The 20,205-nt window shown below is 32.0% G+C and overlaps 1 pseudogene; it reads left to right on the forward strand.

Annotated features, from left to right (window-relative positions):
- The first annotated feature begins 17,290 nt into the window (after positions 1–17,290).
- LOC131655528 (citrate-binding protein-like) lies at positions 17,291–18,335 on the forward strand (annotated as a pseudogene).
- Positions 18,336–20,205: the final 1,870 nt, after the last annotated feature.

Here is a 20,205-nt window from a genome sequence, read left to right on the forward strand (position 1 = left end):
TAAAATTTTGGTAATGAATAAATTAGTGGTCATTTTATAAAAATTAAAAGTATAGAGAATAATATTAATATTATTAAAGAAATTTAAAATTTGTTTAGTTTATATAGCAAAATCTCAGTCACCGCCATATTTGAATTATCTTTTGCATAAAAACGAGAAAAGAAAAAGACAAAATTAGAATTGTGTGGTTTTGGAGATAACCTTGCGAGAAGGTAAAAGCAATCAATTAAAGCGGCGTGATAGCGATTTGTTTGGCAAACGAGTGTCATTTCTGCACTTAAGCAACTTGATTCCCTTATGGGAGGAAAATTTCTTTTTATTTTACTAAGTACTTAAGAATGAAGAGTTGAATATGTTCATCTACATTGATAGCTAGAAATTCAGACGGATATCAGATTTCTTATATGTATAAATTAAAATAGAAATGTTTTAAATGAAATATATAAATTTTACTTCAAGAATAATTATACAAAACATACCCTATACATATCAATTATATTTTAATGGATAATAGAATTAACAAATAAACATGCATATTGTAGAAACTGGAAAAACATAAAAATATTTGTAGACTTTTTGTGTATAAAGTACAAGCAAATACTCGTTTTTATAATACAGGATTGAAGACAAAGAAAGAAATAAATAAAAATAAATATACAATAAAGACAAATTATTTCTAATATAATTATAATATAAATTATATTACTGAAAAATTTATAACATATAATAACATACTCTAACATCCTCCTCAAACTCAAGTGTGAGTGGAGGAGTAATCAAATTGAATTTTGATACTAAAGTGCATAAGCAATCAGAAGAATAAAGTTTTCAGAGTAAAGGAGACGATTGATCTAAGAGTATCGATGGAAATAAGATGAAGTTCACCACAAAGAAGATGCTAATGAATGAAGTGACAATTAATTTTAATATGTTTAGTTTGCTCATAGAAAACATCACGGTGGAAAATTTGAATGACACTACGATTGTCACAATATAGATTAATTGGGGAAGATCGTGATATCACTAAATTATCAAGAAGCCTATGAAACCACAATATCTCAAAAGTTGTATCAGCAAGAACATGATATTCAGGTTCAGTGGTAGAGAGCTATCAAAGTTTGTTTCTTGTTACACCTAGATATAAGAGTATTCAAGAAAAATATAAAAACCAGTGTTGGAACGATGATGACTTAAGTCACCGGCCCGATCAACATTAGAGTAGGATCTAAGAATCAATGAAGACATGTAACTGAATAATGTAGACCCTAAAATAAGGTATCCGTGATATACTGAATAATTTGGAGGATAGCCACATACTATATGTGGTACGAGGAGAAGTCATGAATTGGCTAATAAGATGAACTGCATGTGAAATATCTTACCAAGTAACCATGATGTATATCAGACTACCTACAAACTGCCAATAAAGAATGACATCGTCAAACAAAGTATTATCTTGAGGAATAAATTGAACATTAGGTTCAAGAAGAGTGTGCTCAATTTCACTATTTGTGAGACCTGCTCGAGAGACAAGATCAGAAGCAAATTTAACTTGTGATAGAAACAAGCCATCACTTAAAGATGATACTTCACACCTAACTTAATGTCCCAAGATCCTTCATCTTGAAATGTTTATGCAATAATTTCTCGTGCTCTTCAATTATGATAGTGCCATTGTTAGTTTTTCTAGTAAACACAACAGAATCATGAGCACTGCATTAAAAATTCAATTGTGTGATAATCTTGTCAAATTTAGAAAACCAAACTCCATGGACTTGTTTGAGACCATAAAGAGCCTTACAAAGGCAACACTCTTTGTTTTCTTGACGTGTATATCCTGAAGGAGGATGCATATAAATCTCTTCTTCTAAAAGACCATTGAGAAATATATTTTTAACATCTATTTGAGTTTTATTTGAGTTCTTGAATATTGAAAACACGTCTAGATTTTATAGAAGTGTTTTTAAATATTTTATAATCACAATTTCATGTTAATTATTATTTTTAATATATATATATATATATATATATATATATATATAAATAATTGTTTTTAATTAATATTTTATAATTATTTTGTGTTTTTCTCTAAAATCAACTTCCTAACACTTTTTAAAAGTTCAAAACCCGTGCATTCAAATTTTTCTTTTTCAAGCTTTGTTTTGATATCAGATCTTGATAATGAGAGATATGTGATTTATTGTGGGAGACGTTGTATTGAAACTAATTATTCTTGAAGATTGGATAAAGATTTTCAAGTTCTTGCAAGATTAATGAGTTGTCACTGGTACTAATAAATTCTAGTGAAAGGAAGGAGGTTCTTTTCTCCATATTTCCTTAGTAGTCAGTGTGTGGAAGGCTACAGATAAGGAAGGTTTCTTCTCAAATCTTTAGACAATTCATCACTATGTCATACCCCAAAATTTACCTTATTTATTTTAATATAGTGACCTTATTTTAAAATTAATTTATAAGGGATGTATTCAAATTATGGGTGTTATTGGGCTTAACATTTTGATTCATTCTCTTGTAAACCTCAAAAGAAAAATGGAGTATCTATTGAACTAGTGGGCTTAACATTTAAATTAGTAAGTCCATTCTCTAAGATATTCAATTCAAAAGATGGGGGTTTGTTTTTGTAGAAAAATATTTGGACCCAATTAGAGTTAATAAAAAAATAATAATAGAAACCATGACCTTACCTTTTCAAATTAAAACAATCTAATTTCCTAAATCTAATCAATTTGAATATTAAATATTAATTAAAAAATGGTCAAAATTTAGTATAAAGGGGGCGCTTATTATCCTTATTTTTAGGCTAGATTTTTTGTTTTATTTTCATAATAATAAGCCAACATAAAAAAAAAGGGTGTAAATAAGGATGACTTTTTCAACTATAAAAGTTACCACTAATATTGTAACATTATATTAATTATTTCTATTATTAAAAAATTACATTAATTATTATTATACTAATTATTATTATTAATTAACCATTGTTAATTAGTATTATATTAATTATTATTATTACATTTAATTGCACTATCATTATATTATATTATTAACCATTTTGTACTACACTTACGGTAAAATCAAATATGCTTTGAATAAATACAATTTTATTTTTATTTTTATCATTTATCAATAATCATTTTACTATTATTATCCATTAAAATCTATTATTATTTGGTTATTATTATTAAAATTAATAGTTTCATGAGTAGTAAAAATTATTTACTTAATTAATATAACATAGGTTTTATATATATATATTTTTTTTATTATTAACATTTAGGAATAATTGACTAAGTCAACTAGCCCTGTTCATCTTCTTCTCCAAACGGCACACCACCTTCATCAACCTCAAACCCTAATCTAACTTCAAACCAATTCTAAGCAAAAATCAGAAAAGGAATTAAACACAATTTTTAATTGAATCAAAAGAAAATATTTTTACAATCAATATTCAATCAATGTCCAAATCAAGTCTTACAAGAACAAATTCGAAATTTTTAAACCATAAATCTCTAAATACAGAAACAATTGAAATCAAAATCGAATCGGATCAACACAGTAATTAATTTCATCAATTTCTGAATCAAAGCTCTTAAAGGATTATTTCCTAATCCAATAATCTAAAAACTCTATAAAACGAAAACCTAAACAACCGAAAAGGGGACCGAAAATCTGACAAAAAATAAATGAAATAGAAAGAGTAGAAGAAGGATCAAAGCCTTTGCGATTGATACCGCGAACACGAAATTGAAACTTCAAGCATCCGCCGCCGCTCTCGATTTGGGTTTCATACCTGAAACTCCAAATCGTCCTCGATCCTCATCTTCCTATTGTTACGCCGCCACCTTCGTCTTGCATCCGAAAAGAGAGAAGAAGGGATTAGAGAAGGAACTCACAAGGACCGGAAACGGAGTTGTTCAAAGATTCACGGCATATAAGGTAACCTCCTAAAACTTAGCTTTATGGATGCGTTTTTATGAGGACTGATTATTGATGATGTTCCATTAGGGGTTTCTGGGGGATTTAGGGTTTAAAGGGTTTGAATATGTTTGAAAATCTGGGTTGGGTTGAAGCTTGTTGTTGTGTGTGCGTTGATGGAAAAAAAACGAGAGAGAGAATGGGAAATAGAAAGAGAAAAGATCGTTAATAAAATGGAAAACAAATAAAACACTCCTCTGCGTTCCTATGTGTGCACTTTGTCTTACTCCCTCAGTCAATATATAATCATAGCCTTCTGTTTTGTATACCTCGATCTAACGCCCTAGGATTAAATCTCGGGAGCTCTTTGATCAAATCAACGCTCTAGATCAATCGTCCCCACCATAATCTCCCTGGTCCAGCCTACACTGGATCCATGGGATGTACACTAATTAGAAATGGGCCTTGACCAATGCTATTCGTACCCCTGTTTTACTATTTATTTACAAAAGTTATGTAATTCGTACCCCCCATGCTTATTGGGTCCAGATTTACATCAGGGCCTGATTCCTTATACAATTTGCACTCTGATTTTTACTATCATAGGATAAAATGCACCCCCTAACTTATTAGGTTCAAATTGACATTTGGACCTAATTATTTTTCTTAACCAAATATTTATTTCAATATTATTATCTCCTCTATTTAATTAATATACTATTTCATTAATATATAATTTTTATTTAATTTTTACAAATTACTAATATCTAATTTATTTACTATGATTCATAGGAGATAATATTTAAAATATATCTATTTTTAACTTAAACTTTCTATTGGAATATATTCTTAATACATATTTTACTAAATTTTAATTCAATTATTATAGATACATCCAATTAAAAATCTCAAAACATCTAAAACTTTTTACTAATACCAAATCAATACTAAGTTCATAAAAAAGGATTGTACAATTGTTTTTTTACTAAACTTCAAACTACGCCCACAATTACCTTATTTTCTAAACCGGACGAAATTCAAAGGAGAATCTGAAAGTAATTATACAATCCTATAAAAAACACAAACCGAACCCGAACTACGAATTGGGACTCTGATTCTCCATAAGGGGATACGTAGGTATTCAATCGAAAATTGAAGCGAGTCCCCTAATAAATAAATAAATCACGTTTCTTTTATAAATATGAAAATAATGCTTTCGAAACCCTAGAAAAAGACCTAGATCTAGAGGGGGTCCCCTTGAGTACAAGGGAAATAAAGGGTGCCTAACACCTTCCCTTTATTTAATTAACTCACGAACTTAGAATCTCTGAAAATATAGGGTTATCCATTTAATTCCCTTCCCTTAGGATAAAAATAATGGTGGCGACTCGAAAAACTTTAAGCCGGTTGCTACAGCTGGTGACTCTGCTGGGGAGCTCCTTAAAATAGAGTATTCCCTACCTTTAGGTCTAGGTTTTCTGTTGGGGGTTTTTTATTTTTGAGTTTATTTTCATATCGTGTTTTATTTATTGTATTATTTTATTTGTTATTATGTTATTTATTTGTTCTTCATATATATATTTTGTTGGTGGGATCATATTTCAAATAAAGTGAGAAACATTAAGAGAAGGATTGTCAATTGGCCAAAGGGGTTTAACATCCCTACGAGTCTTTGCGACAACTTCGCCTAGAGTCGGTCAAATTCCGAGAAATGTCTCAAGAGGGCTCGCCTCTCTTGGAGTCAGGACTTTGGATTTGACCAATGACTCTTTGTACCAAAAATAAAACATCATGGTGAGACCTTGCATGACCTATGAGATAAGTCTCGGTCTACAAAAAGGCTCCGCCTAAGGGAGGCCCCTGTGCCTTTTCCCTTTAGCGTTATCCATGATACCCTTAGTAAAAGCCACCCTGAGTGGGGAGGGTAGAATATCCTTAGAACGAACTTATGAACCTACCTATTAAGGATACCATTATCACCATCTCACCCCCAAGTTACATCATCATACATGCATGCATTTAAATTTTAAAATATTCATTTTTTTATGTTTTATTCACAGGAGTTCTTCGAAAAAAATATTAAAAAAAAAAAACTAGTACGGGGTATTACTACCCTAGCCTCTTTAGGGTAGTCACTACCATAAACTCGTATGGGGTGTCCTCGTTTTATCTCAAGAGTGGTATACGGTATTCTCTAACCTATCCTTTTTAGGGTATTCACCTTAAACCCATTTAAGGTGTTTGCATTTCAATATATTACAAAAAAAAAAACTCGTATAGGGTATTACTATCCTAGCCTATATATGCTTTAGTTTGTCTGCCTCTTCTTAGCCTACAAGGATTCCATTAGGTCAAATGACATGACTAAAACCCATTTAAGCTTCCTTTGTCAATCATAGACCCCTAAACCCCCACATGAGATTGCATTGCATCCATGACGTGACTTTGCATTTCCATTTACATATATACATTTGCATACGCATTTTCATCTCTGCTCTTATCCAATTACCATTTAGCTAGCAGGCTTCCCGATACACACAAGAGAACTTGGAGCATGTCTCAAGAAACTATGGAAGAACTCAAGAAAGATCAAAAACTATTAAGGGAGGAGGTCAACCAGTTACAGACTCAAATGAATTTGGTCATACAAATACTGTTGGAAAGGGAAGGTAACCCTTCATTATGTCAGCCACATGCCCGTCCAACTTCTCAAACATCACAACCATGGGTGATCCCCCCACTTCAACAACAACATCAACAGCATCGACAACCCTACCAACAGAATATGGGTATTCATCATAAGGAAGAACCAAAGCCACCCCCGAGAAGGTTTGATCTGCTTCCTATGCCTCACAATGAACTACTTCAACAACTGCTCAAGGCTTCATTGGTCGAGTTAAAGAAACTTGATCCTCCTACTGGGGCAATCCCACCAAAATATAATGCAAATGCAAGGTGCGAATATCATGCCAATTCTCCAGGGCACACTTTGGAGAAATGTTGGGCCTTCAGACACAAAGTCCAAGATTTGATCGATAACAAGCAGTTGACTTTAAAAGAAGGAATACCCTTTGTGAATGGTTACCCCTTACTTTGACAAGTGCAAAAATATCATCAACATCTCTTAGAATTCAAGGAAGCTCGTCCTTAAGATCATTAGGCTTTGCTATTTTCCATTTGAAATTTCGTTATTGCTAAGTTTTGTTTGTTTCTTAAAGTTGTACTCTTTGATTAATAGTTTTAATAAAATGAGCATGCATGTTTTTGAAGCCAATTCATTCGTATTCACTCTTTCTAAAAAAAAAATGGAACAAAAAAAAAAGGTCAATCCATTTGATCCTTTTTCTATTTCTCACATTTAACAAACTTCGAGGGAGAATGATGTAATTAAAATTAATCTAATTTTGCTAACGTATGCTTTCAATGTAAAACTGAGCTGATGATGTAAGGCATTGTTTTAAATCCTAAACAGTGGAGAAATAAGGAAGTTAATCTGTAGTCAACCCCCCTCGAGCCAGAAGTTGGAGTTTTCTTCTATATACTAAAAAACCTTAATTTTAACCAGGGGCAGGGTAGATTTCAATTAATTCAATGGTGCATTCTGTACTCAGGAGAATTAGTCAATCTAAGCAAAAGTTCGGGCACATCTTTTTCCTCGCAATCATCAAAGATTGAGGAAACAATGAAGATAAAGCTTGCAACATCTCCTTCCTCAATATATCATTCAAGACCAATGAAGAACTAAAGATGAATCTTACAACAATCAACATGGCAGTCACAAATGTTCAAAGATAAAAAAAAAAAAGCTCAAAAATAAAATAAAAATCCCGCTAAGTCAAGTAAAAATCAAAAGAAACTTGACTTAGGCAAAAGTTATGGCATCCCAATGGACCGCAAATTTAAAAGAATTGGTCCATGCAAAAAAATAAGGGATTAAAAGGAAAATTTTGGAAAATAATCTTGTGACTGCCACCTCAAAAATAATCAAAAGCTTCTTATCAACGCTTGGATCTTATCAATGCTCTTCATTGGCGCTTGAATATTTATCAATGCTTATTACCATCACTATGACTACGAAAAATTCTCTTGCAAACTGAATGCATTCATTGGATTAAACGAATTTTAGGATTGGAGAACATCAAGGAGAATGGGGTGGGTTTATATAAAATTTGAGCCTTATATCTTTGTTTCTTAAACCACAAACCATGGCAACGTTACAACCTTCGAAAGCCCTAATTGAAGCAAGGTTAAACTATGAAAGCATACTCAGAAAAATTTATGTTAAACTGACTCCTATGTTTGTTAAAATTATTGCTTACCATCTCTAAATCATCCATTCCTTCTCCATAAAAACTTCAATTTCAAAAAACTTGCATGGGCGTCACAAAGAATTACTTTTCAAAATGTACAATTTTATCTACGAATCGAAACTTAGCATCAAGGAGATTTCAAAATTGGTTTAATCAAAATAAATTCATTTCAGGACGCTACTGACTAGGGGAAAAACATCTAAGAGGAGCCCTATAATCAGGGGCAAATCCTAATGATCATAGGGGTACATCACAGGAAGATCATATTGACTAGGGGCATTCATTCTAAGATTCGATCAACTTGAGTCACATTTCAAAGCACCAGACAATCAGGGACATACATTTCCAAGATCCTAATGATCAGTGGCAAACTTTCAAAGATCAAATATGGGGCATATCGTACCAAGTTCATCTTACGGCATGTAGGATCCAAATTCCCTTCAAGCAATTACAGATTACAACTTTTCCAAGATTTGGACACTTAGCGAAAGTTATATCAAATCATATCACCACGCGGTGATGTCTAAGAACATCCCTTCAGAGTTTGAAATTGGGGCATGATTTTTTTAAACTCAAACCATGGGGCAATATATATCAAGTTTGTGGGGAGGTTCAAGTTCTTTCTAAGGGTCCTCCAGATCCTAGAGATATTGGGGCATACTTTTCAAAATTCAAGTCTTGGAGAAATCTATATCAAGTTTGCAATGATGTCCAAGTTCTTTCTAAGGGTACTTCCTCCAAATCCTAGAAATTAGGGGCATACCTTTCAAAAATCTGAATATGGGGGTAGACCGCTACGAGGCTCGTTCGAAAGAGTTAATTCAAAACAGTTCATTATGGGGCAGGACATTCCAAGAGTCCACAATCAAAGGCATAATGTCTCGAAGTGCAAAATAGTGAGGTCATTCATATTACAATCAAACTACTCTCGGGATTGTATTAAGAAAATGTCTACAAATCAACATATCGGGGTAATACATTTCACAAAGGGGCAAGCTCTCTGCGTACTTTCACATTTCCCTTGGATCCTTCTCCTACGCCAACAATTTACGAGTTCAAAAACAAGTGTCGGGAAGCCATACTAGCATAAACAACTTGCTTTTAATAAGCAGCCTTGGTGCATAAGTAACTCATCTCAATCATAATCATCCACAAACTTATTGGACAATCAAGTCATTTCATTGTCATGAATCATGCATAGCATTCATCTCATCTCTATAAGCATAAAACGTTTTTTGCAAAGCCTAAATTTACTTGGCAGTTATAAAACAAAACTCTTTTACAAAAAATCAAGTTTGCTTATCACCCGGTAACCTGACTGATGACAGTAACCTTACTGTTTGTTTATTTCCAATCGCCTGATTGATGATTTCCAGTAACCTTGCCGATATCAATAAACACAAAAAAACTGATGATTATAAAATCATCGAAATCAGAAATACACAAACATTGGTGCAAACATTGGGTGAGAAAATTTAGTGCTTGGGAAAAAAAAAAACATTGGTGCAAACATTTGGTGAGAAAATTTGGTGCTTGGGGCAAAAAAAATTGGTGAGAACAATTTGGGGAACATTTGGTGCAAACTCTTGGTGAGAACATTTTGGGGAATATTTGGTGCAAACTGTTAGTGAGAACAATTTGGGGAACATTTGGTGCAAACATTTGGTGAGAACGTTTACCAGTTAGCATAGGCATGATTATCCACAGTCATTTTACTATCTAATTGTGGTTAAACGCAAGTACTTGGTGAGAACAATTTGGGGAACATTTGGTGCAAATTCTTGGTGAGAACAATCTGGGGAACATTTGGTGCAAACATTTTGTGTGAATCATTTGGGGAACATTTGGTACAAACATGTGATGTGAACAACTTGGGGAACATTTGGTGCAAACATTTTGGTGAGAACGTTTACCAGTTAGCATAGGTATGATTATCTACAATCATTATACTGTCTAATCTTGGTTAAACACAAACTTTATCTATCCTCTAGGTCGTGATAGATAAAGAATAGATTGGCGACTACTTGCTCTCTAGGGTACGGCAAGTCAATTCTCCATCTTCCCGCAAATATATTTGGGTCAAAACCTAAAATAGAGTTGAAATCCGTTATTTCTTATTCTCTAGGTTGTGATAAGATATAAAGGAGTTCAAGATAGTTCGCTGAGCAGCAGTGGGTTATCTGATCTATGTTACTTATCCTCTAGGTTGTGGTAAATGCATAGTGACTACGATATAGTTCGTTGTGTCAGTCCATAAACGACGACGAACTATCCAAACTTGTCTTATTCGTTCTCTAGGTTGTAACGAATACGCAAAATACAATACATTTTTTCTATTTTTAGCCCCAAAGGCTTTTGCAGATTATCTTTTCTGAACTAGCGTAACCTATTCTCTAGGTTGCGATAAGAACGCGAAATTTACAATTACTGTACTCAGGCATTGGTGAATTTTCCAAGTTATCCTTGCTTATTACTTTCTAACTTCTGGTCAAATTTTGGGGTCTTCCGGTATTTAATAAATCTTCGATCCGAACGCGCGAGAACTTCGTATTCTCGCGCCCTTCGATCGAATAATATTAAATAGGGGCAGCTGTCATACCCCAAAATTTACCTTATTTATTTTAATATAGTGACCTTATTTTAAAATTAATTTATAAGGGATGTATTCAAATTATGGGTGTTATTGGGCTTAACATTTTGATTCATTCTCTTGTAAACCTCAAAAGAAAAATGGAGTATCTATTGAACTAGTGGGCTTAACATTTAAATTAGTAAGTCCATTCTCTAAGATATTCAATTCAAAAGATGGGGGTTTGTTTTTGTAGAAAAATATTTGGACCCAATTAGAGTTAATAAAAAAATAATAATAGAAACCATGACCTTACCTTTTCAAATTAAAACAATCTAATTTCCTAAATCTAATCAATTTGAATATTAAATATTAATTAAAAAATGGTCAAAATTTAGTATAAAGGGGGCGCTTATTATCCTTATTTTTAGGCTAGATTTTTTGTTTTATTTTCATAATAATAAGCCAACATAAAAAAAAAAGGGTGTAAATAAGGATGACTTTTTCAACTATAAAAGTTACCACTAATATTGTAACATTATATTAATTATTTCTATTATTAAAAAATTACATTAATTATTATTATACTAATTATTATTATTAATTAACCATTGTTAATTAGTATTATATTAATTATTATTATTACATTTAATTGCACTATCATTATATTATATTATTAACCATTTTGTACTACACTTACGGTAAAATCAAATATGCTTTGAATAAATACAATTTTATTTTTATTTTTATCATTTATCAATAATCATTTTACTATTATTATCCATTAAAATCTATTATTATTTGGTTATTATTATTAAAATTAATAGTTTCATGAGTAGTAAAAATTATTTACTTAATTAATATAACATAGGTTTTATATATATATATTTTTTTTATTATTAACATTTAGGAATAATTGACTAAGTCAACTAGCCCTGTTCATCTTCTTCTCCAAACGGCACACCACCTTCATCAACCTCAAACCCTAATCTAACTTCAAACCAATTCTAAGCAAAAATCAGAAAAGGAATTAAACACAATTTTTAATTGAATCAAAAGAAAATATTTTTACAATCAATATTCAATCAATGTCCAAATCAAGTCTTACAAGAACAAATTCGAAATTTTTAAACCATAAATCTCTAAATACAGAAACAATTGAAATCAAAATCGAATCGGATCAACACAGTAATTAATTTCATCAATTTCTGAATCAAAGCTCTTAAAGGATTATTTCCTAATCCAATAATCTAAAAACTCTATAAAACGAAAACCTAAACAACCGAAAAGGGGACCGAAAATCTGACAAAAAATAAATGAAATAGAAAGAGTAGAAGAAGGATCAAAGCCTTTGCGATTGATACCGCGAACACGAAATTGAAACTTCAAGCATCCGCCGCCGCTCTCGATTTGGGTTTCATACCTGAAACTCCAAATCGTCCTCGATCCTCATCTTCCTATTGTTACGCCGCCACCTTCGTCTTGCATCCGAAAAGAGAGAAGAAGGGATTAGAGAAGGAACTCACAAGGACCGGAAACGGAGTTGTTCAAAGATTCACGGCATATAAGGTAACCTCCTAAAACTTAGCTTTATGGATGCGTTTTTATGAGGACTGATTATTGATGATGTTCCATTAGGGGTTTCTGGGGGATTTAGGGTTTAAAGGGTTTGAATATGTTTGAAAATCTGGGTTGGGTTGAAGCTTGTTGTTGTGTGTGCGTTGATGGAAAAAAAACGAGAGAGAGAATGGGAAATAGAAAGAGAAAAGATCGTTAATAAAATGGAAAACAAATAAAACACTCCTCTGCGTTCCTATGTGTGCACTTTGTCTTACTCCCTCAGTCAATATATAATCATAGCCTTCTGTTTTGTATACCTCGATCTAACGCCCTAGGATTAAATCTCGGGAGCTCTTTGATCAAATCAACGCTCTAGATCAATCGTCCCCACCATAATCTCCCTGGTCCAGCCTACACTGGATCCATGGGATGTACACTAATTAGAAATGGGCCTTGACCAATGCTATTCGTACCCCTGTTTTACTATTTATTTACAAAAGTTATGTAATTCGTACCCCCCATGCTTATTGGGTCCAGATTTACATCAGGGCCTGATTCCTTATACAATTTGCACTCTGATTTTTACTATCATAGGATAAAATGCACCCCCTAACTTATTAGGTTCAAATTGACATTTGGACCTAATTATTTTTCTTAACCAAATATTTATTTCAATATTATTATCTCCTCTATTTAATTAATATACTATTTCATTAATATATAATTTTTATTTAATTTTTACAAATTACTAATATCTAATTTATTTACTATGATTCATAGGAGATAATATTTAAAATATATCTATTTTTAACTTAAACTTTCTATTGGAATATATTCTTAATACATATTTTACTAAATTTTAATTCAATTATTATAGATACATCCAATTAAAAATCTCAAAACATCTAAAACTTTTTACTAATACCAAATCAATACTAAGTTCATAAAAAAGGATTGTACAATTGTTTTTTTACTAAACTTCAAACTACGCCCACAATTACCTTATTTTCTAAACCGGACGAAATTCAAAGGAGAATCTGAAAGTAATTATACAATCCTATAAAAAACACAAACCGAACCCGAACTACGAATTGGGACTCTGATTCTCCATAAGGGGATACGTAGGTATTCAATCGAAAATTGAAGCGAGTCCCCTAATAAATAAATAAATCACGTTTCTTTTATAAATATGAAAATAATGCTTTCGAAACCCTAGAAAAAGACCTAGATCTAGAGGGGGTCCCCTTGAGTACAAGGGAAATAAAGGGTGCCTAACACCTTCCCTTTATTTAATTAACTCACGAACTTAGAATCTCTGAAAATATAGGGTTATCCATTTAATTCCCTTCCCTTAGGATAAAAATAATGGTGGCGACTCGAAAAACTTTAAGCCGGTTGCTACACACTAAAAGAATCGGTAGGATCAAGGAGTTGATTGCTACACACGAAAGCTTGGATTAGATTGGTGATATTTGAAGATTTTATAATGTAAATCGAGTAAAAAGTACGCATAATATTTTGGCATTATGTTGTATACAAGTCAAGATCTAGATAGAAGATTTAATTTCTTCAGCATTATTATGGACTAGTGATTTTATGAACTTTTGTAATATTTATCAAAATAAAACGAGCTATGTGGGTTCCAATGGGAAACCATTGAAGAGTGCACGTAAGCAAAGCGAGGGCGAACGCCGAAGCATTATAAATCCCAATGTCTTCTCTCTCTCTCTCTCTCTCTCTCTCTCTCTCTCTCTCTCGCATTTAAATTGCGTAGAACATTGCATGCTTAAGTTTTCAATTCTTAAAGGATTTTATCATTTATTCAATTGGTAGTGATTTATTACTTAAGATTAGATTTTGTTGGAATCGGTACCTAATTGAGCTTTAGTGGTGATTAAAATCTAAGAAACTTATTGAGTTTAGAATTCCACAAAATTGAATCGTTGTATAAACACACAACTCGTGAAGTATACAACTGAATTAATTGAATATCTTTGTGTATCATCATTATAACATCTTTGATATTTGTGAGTTGATTAAGTGCTTACGTGATACAGTTTCTAGTTGACTATAATTCTCATATTTTTGCTCTAAATATTCCGCGTGCAAACTCTAAAAACCTTCGATAATTTGTTTTTTAAAAAATTGATTGAATTTATTTTAAAAGTTTATTCACTCCCTCTAGAATATTTTCTTACTATATATTCTCAACCAACAAAACACGCTTAGACAATTAGAAGATACTATTGTATATCAAAATCATCATTGAAGAACAACTTTCGTGGTAGTTATGTTTGGTCTAGAATGAAGTGTCGAGTTAGGAAGTCGAACTTGTGATTATACACATTTATATTTCAAATTATGCATTTGAGTACGTCTTCACTTTAGGGTAGTTGAGGAGGTGTAGGAATAGAGTAGTCGAACTCGTTTATCTATATGGGTACTTCAGGATTATTTGTTTTTTCTTTTCTTCTCATATGATGATATGAAATCTCATTGTTGGTAAAACTGATTTTCTTATTTTAGTCATATCTTATTTGTACTCTTCATCTATGAAGTTATATCCGGTGTGTTCTAGGATATTTGTGATCAGATTAACCATAAGGTAGACATACTTCTTCTTTCTTGCTTTCCATCATGTATTTGATTACTTGTTTTTCCCAGTTCATCTTAATTTTGTTTTCAATTAACCATACTAACATCGAATTGGTTATGAGACTAAAGTTGATTTTTCTCAGGAAAAGTATATGATTGATCACATAGTGGATCATATGACTATTAAGGCAGATATATCCAACAGTAAACAAATTTGGTATGGAGGGTGATGGGTTCTTCATAAGAAAAGATGCAGTAGTCTTGTGATTGAAATTGTATCATTTGTCTCTAGATTCAAAGATGATATCTTCACAAAGAATATTTAGAATCTCCCTAAACTCTTCTACTGACAGAGATATCTTATGCCTTTTATTTCAGAAAGAATTATTCCATCGGTGAGGTTGAGATTTGAGAAGAACATAATGACTAGTGATGGATAAACTTTTCTTAAGGGGTTGCAGAGGAATGTGGATAGGTAAAGATCTTCAAAAGTTTTAAAGAATTCATATTCTTTAAAAGCTTCTAAATGCAGGGTGCGAATTCTTAGAAGGGTTTGGTCGACAAACTCTTGTAAAAATTCTACCTCTTGTTGTTTGGTGATGAAGAAATCAGAGAACGATTTGATGAAAAAACTTATCCTTTTGGGAGCCATGATGATTTTTAAGGAATAATCTCACACTCACACAGTTGGAAAGAGAATATGCAATGAAAAAGAATGAAGGACGAATACTTATTTATATTGGGCTTCCTGATGATTTGATCGTGTATTTCTGGTAATCAATTAATGGAGATTCTGTTGATTAAAAATCAAATCGAAATCTTTCCAAATTCAGCGTGTCAATTGATTGGCTAAGGGCTCCAATCGATTGGTAAATATTTCTTGATTTGGAGCTTTTGTCATCAATGCTGAGATTTGATTGCCTTGGAACATATGTTTAACTTGGATGTGATTTAAAAATATGCGCACAAAGGTTATCCAATCTATTGCCGTGAAGTGCCAATTGATTGGGCTTACATCAGTGAGTCTCTTTGATGCATTTTAGGGCTTTGTGACAGATTTATTAGTTTTTTGCACCCCTATTCAGCTTTATGTGCACCCCCTTTCTATAAAACTCTTAGAAACTCATTTTTTGGTTAGTAAATACAATTTATTGAGATGAGCAAAGTTAAACACACTATTTTAAAAGATTAATAGAAGTTTTTCGAACATTTCAACCTTAAAATAGTGTACTACCTCAAATATTAAGAGGCATTGACAAAATCTTTCCCTTGAAGGGAACCCCAATCATATTATGGTGTGTCCTCCTCTACATATTGTTGGATGTGAGAATTGATAAGAGCAACGAGATGGATGAGTCCATTGCAAATATATTTACTTTACCTGCTATGAGATTAATTAATCACTAAGGATCATAATTCTTGAGACACTGTCAAGACATTTGCTTTGACCATCTTCGTTGATATTCACCATTATGCATTCTTGATGTATGAATAGCAATACATAGTTGGTCTCAGATAGAAAAGCAAGGAACTTGATTCAATGATTTCCATTAATTGTCCTCGACTAGACAAGATGACACAAATCGTAACGACTAATTAATTGGTCACTAAATACTCAAAGCATACAAGATTATATATAAATTAGCAACCATCATACGAAAGAGATAAACACTTTTGACTACATATAATTGCAACTATCGTTAGCGAAGGCAACCAATTTATGACCTCTGCGTAGTATCTTAAATATTATCCCTCCTTATATTGAATTTCATTTGTTTAATGATATGAGTTAAATTGGTTTCTGAAAAAAAAAAAAAAAAACTAGCAAACAAAATGGTTAAAGACTTCGTTATATATGCGATTTGACTCTGCATCGATAGAGTTATTATATGCATTAGTAAATTAAAGAAAAACTCAAATCACCTCTCTTATAAGAGAGAGATACATGTTCTTTAAGTAATTAGTTATTTTTTATTTGTCTTGTTATGATAAAAGTAAAAGATTCATACTTCTATTTTATCTTCAAAAAATAAATCGTTGAATAGGACATGTTGAACTATAAAATTATCAACTCTTACATAACTCCAACATTAGCAGCGGCGCTATTAATTAAAATTTATTGAAGAGTGGAGATTCATGAACAAAACTTTAAAATTAATTTATATAATTTGTAATTTATTTAGTAAGCTAGAGAGTGAAACAACACTTTGGGGAGGTTTTACTATATTTAGTTTAAAAACACTTAAAAGTTTCATTCTACCCCTTCTTAAATCCTAAATTACATCTCTTATTAGTATATATATAGCTACAACCTTACAGCAGAATAACAAGTCATTTTCCACCAAAAAAAAATGTCATTGTTACAAATTTTACTCATGAGTCTTATGTTATTAATCTTCCATCAAACCACCACTGCTTCATCTGCACTCAATCTCACACAAGGGTTCAGTCCTGTTACATTAGATAACTCAAACTTTGTTATTCAAAAACCCTACAATATTCCTATAAATCAACGTTACATCTTTGCAAATGGAGTGCACCAATTTTGGATATATCCCACAGACAAGCCTTTCACGAATGAAACTAGTACTCAACCACGAACCGAGATTCGAATTAGTGTAAGCGCCATGTATATGATAAAATTAGTTAAATTTTATTGAATAACTGTTGTATATGATAAAATTAGTTAAATTTTATTGAATAACTGATGTATCAGATAATAAAAAATTTGTGACGTGATCATTTTCACTTTGTATAAATCGTAGGGATATGACTATACATGTGGTATATGGCAATTTGAAGGGTATGGTTATATTCCAAGTGGCACAAGTGGGGTGTGTATTATGCAAGTGTTTGGTGGAAGTCCTTATGCGACAACCACACAACTTAGGATCTACAATGGTTCACTTACTTACTATGAATCTCCTGTTCTGTCTCAGAATATCTATGATAGATGGTTTAAGGTGAATGCTATTCATGATGTTGGTGCTAACAATGTTAAGGTTTATATTGATGATGTTCTTACGTATGATGGAGTTGGTCATGGAGATAACACTCACTACTTCAAGTTTGGGGTTTATTTGCAAAATGATCCTTCCAGCTGTGCAGAATCTCGTTGGAAGGATATTAAAGTTTTACGAAAATAAAAAAGTCATTTCGTTCGGTTTTGTTATTAAAGTTGAATAAGTCAAGACAAGATAAGGACTTGTTCACATAATTTAAATAGCTATGTATAGTTCTCTTTGATTACATTAAAAAAATGATAATTTCCTTTGTAATTTGATGTTAGAACTTTATTTGTAATTTTTTTCTTCCTTACACACCGTGTGCTTGGTTATAATGGTGTACTATGTAATTTTATTTGTTAATGAGAGTTTATTTATTTAGCTTGTTCGACTTTTAATTTTTTTTATTATCTCTATGCTAATAATATAACTCTTTTTTGGTTTTATTCCTTTTATCTTCGATGTTGTTGGAGGAGGTGTTCAGATCTTAGTGTTTATTAGTATTTTTAGTAAACCAAATCATAAGTTTTAGTACGCTTAAGAGATTAAACTTGAAAAAGTTATAAGGACAATTTGTGCAGAATAGTATAACAAAAAGTGTTTGTGCTTGGAGCTTAAATGTTTGGATATTAAGAGTTTGGATAGAAACTATGATCGAAACAATGCAGAATTGTTTTGGAAGAAGAAAGTAAACGAAAAGCTTACTAAATTTCATTAAGTAAATGCTTGAATCTTAAAGACTTTAAAAAAGAACACGGGTTCATACATCATCTCGCAAACTGTTTCTCTATGTGACTTGGATACTTTAGTTCAATAGAGAAGAAATGAAATTGCGAACCTTGTCTACATGACTGAACTCATCTTATATACTATTACAATGTTAATCGTCGATAACTGTTATCTTCGCAAAAATCGACACGTACTCCCTTATGTGGGCTTCAGACTTTTAGCTTGCTTCCACGTGTCTTTGACATTTGAACTATCCTAAACTGCTATTGCTTGTTCAAATAGTCCTTTAACTCTTCTAATTTCTTATGTCAGAAATTTTCTTTGTCGAATCTTTGGAGCATAACGTCAAAATGATTTAGCTACTGGTACTTAGCCGACATATTTATCTCATTCCGACTAATATTCAATTATACCAAATCAACACAAACCTTTTAGAGATTCTGAATATGTTTTGAAGAGAGTGATCTTAATCTTATGAATCGTTTCTTGAGACTCCTCTAAATCAAACTCACTTTTGATAGGCGAGTCGAATTCATCTCTTCAGTTGAAGTTATCAACATGGCGAGACTATATCTAGGTTATTTTATACCTAGAAATATCATACCTTCACATTACACCTTTATTTTGAAATACTAAACCAAAATTCTCAGACTAAGAGATGTCCCCCAAAAATGCCCTTTTTCGATCATATGCATAAGATGGTGTTTTTAGTAACTGCTCGACACTGCTCAAGGTATTTTGTGTACGTCATAGTTATCTTAACCATTAACTACTTTCACAAAATAGTCACATCACCGAACGTGTGTGTACTTAGCCATCATGATTCTAATTTCCTAGGACATCGTAGGCCACAAAATTCAATTACAATACATAAATCATTTAATTGTTTTTAAATCAAAAAAAATTAAGCGCCATTTGTACAAATTCAAGGGAGACACTGAAATTTTTTCCTCCACTATATATACACCCTCATTCTCTCATTTTTTCTTTTTCACAACTTCTTTTTCCTCAAAACCTTAAGAATCTCCAACTTCTGCAAATTTTCATTTTTGTTTCTCTGTCAAACATCAAATACAATGGCTTCCTCTTCTGCTTCAATAAAATAACTTCCCATCACATTTGCTTATGAAGTTACCACTCCTACTTTTCCCAGTAATCGCACCTATGTCCCTAAACCACCAATGGAGGAACAAAAAGCTATCATTTGGGCTCTCAGGTATTAATCTATGTCTCTATATCAAGTAATGTTCATGCATTCTTGGGTCAATTTCTCGGATCTTGTGAAAAAACTAAACATCGAAAGAAATATTTCCCTTGCTATCGTCGATGCAAACCCCGAGCGTTTGAAGACAAACCCTATGAGTTAGAGTTCATTAGTGCACCTCTCCAAGTTTTTCGTTCTTCTCACATTACTAAAAATGAGGCTTACATCAATTGGTTAAATGAAGTAGAAAAGAAAAAAATTGGAAAGGCCAAGGTATCTATGATCTAATTCAATTGTCTA

Source organism: Vicia villosa, linkage group LG3 (genome assembly GCF_029867415.1).
Source record: "Vicia villosa cultivar HV-30 ecotype Madison, WI linkage group LG3, Vvil1.0, whole genome shotgun sequence".
Taxonomy (NCBI): Eukaryota; Viridiplantae; Streptophyta; class Magnoliopsida; order Fabales; family Fabaceae; genus Vicia; species Vicia villosa.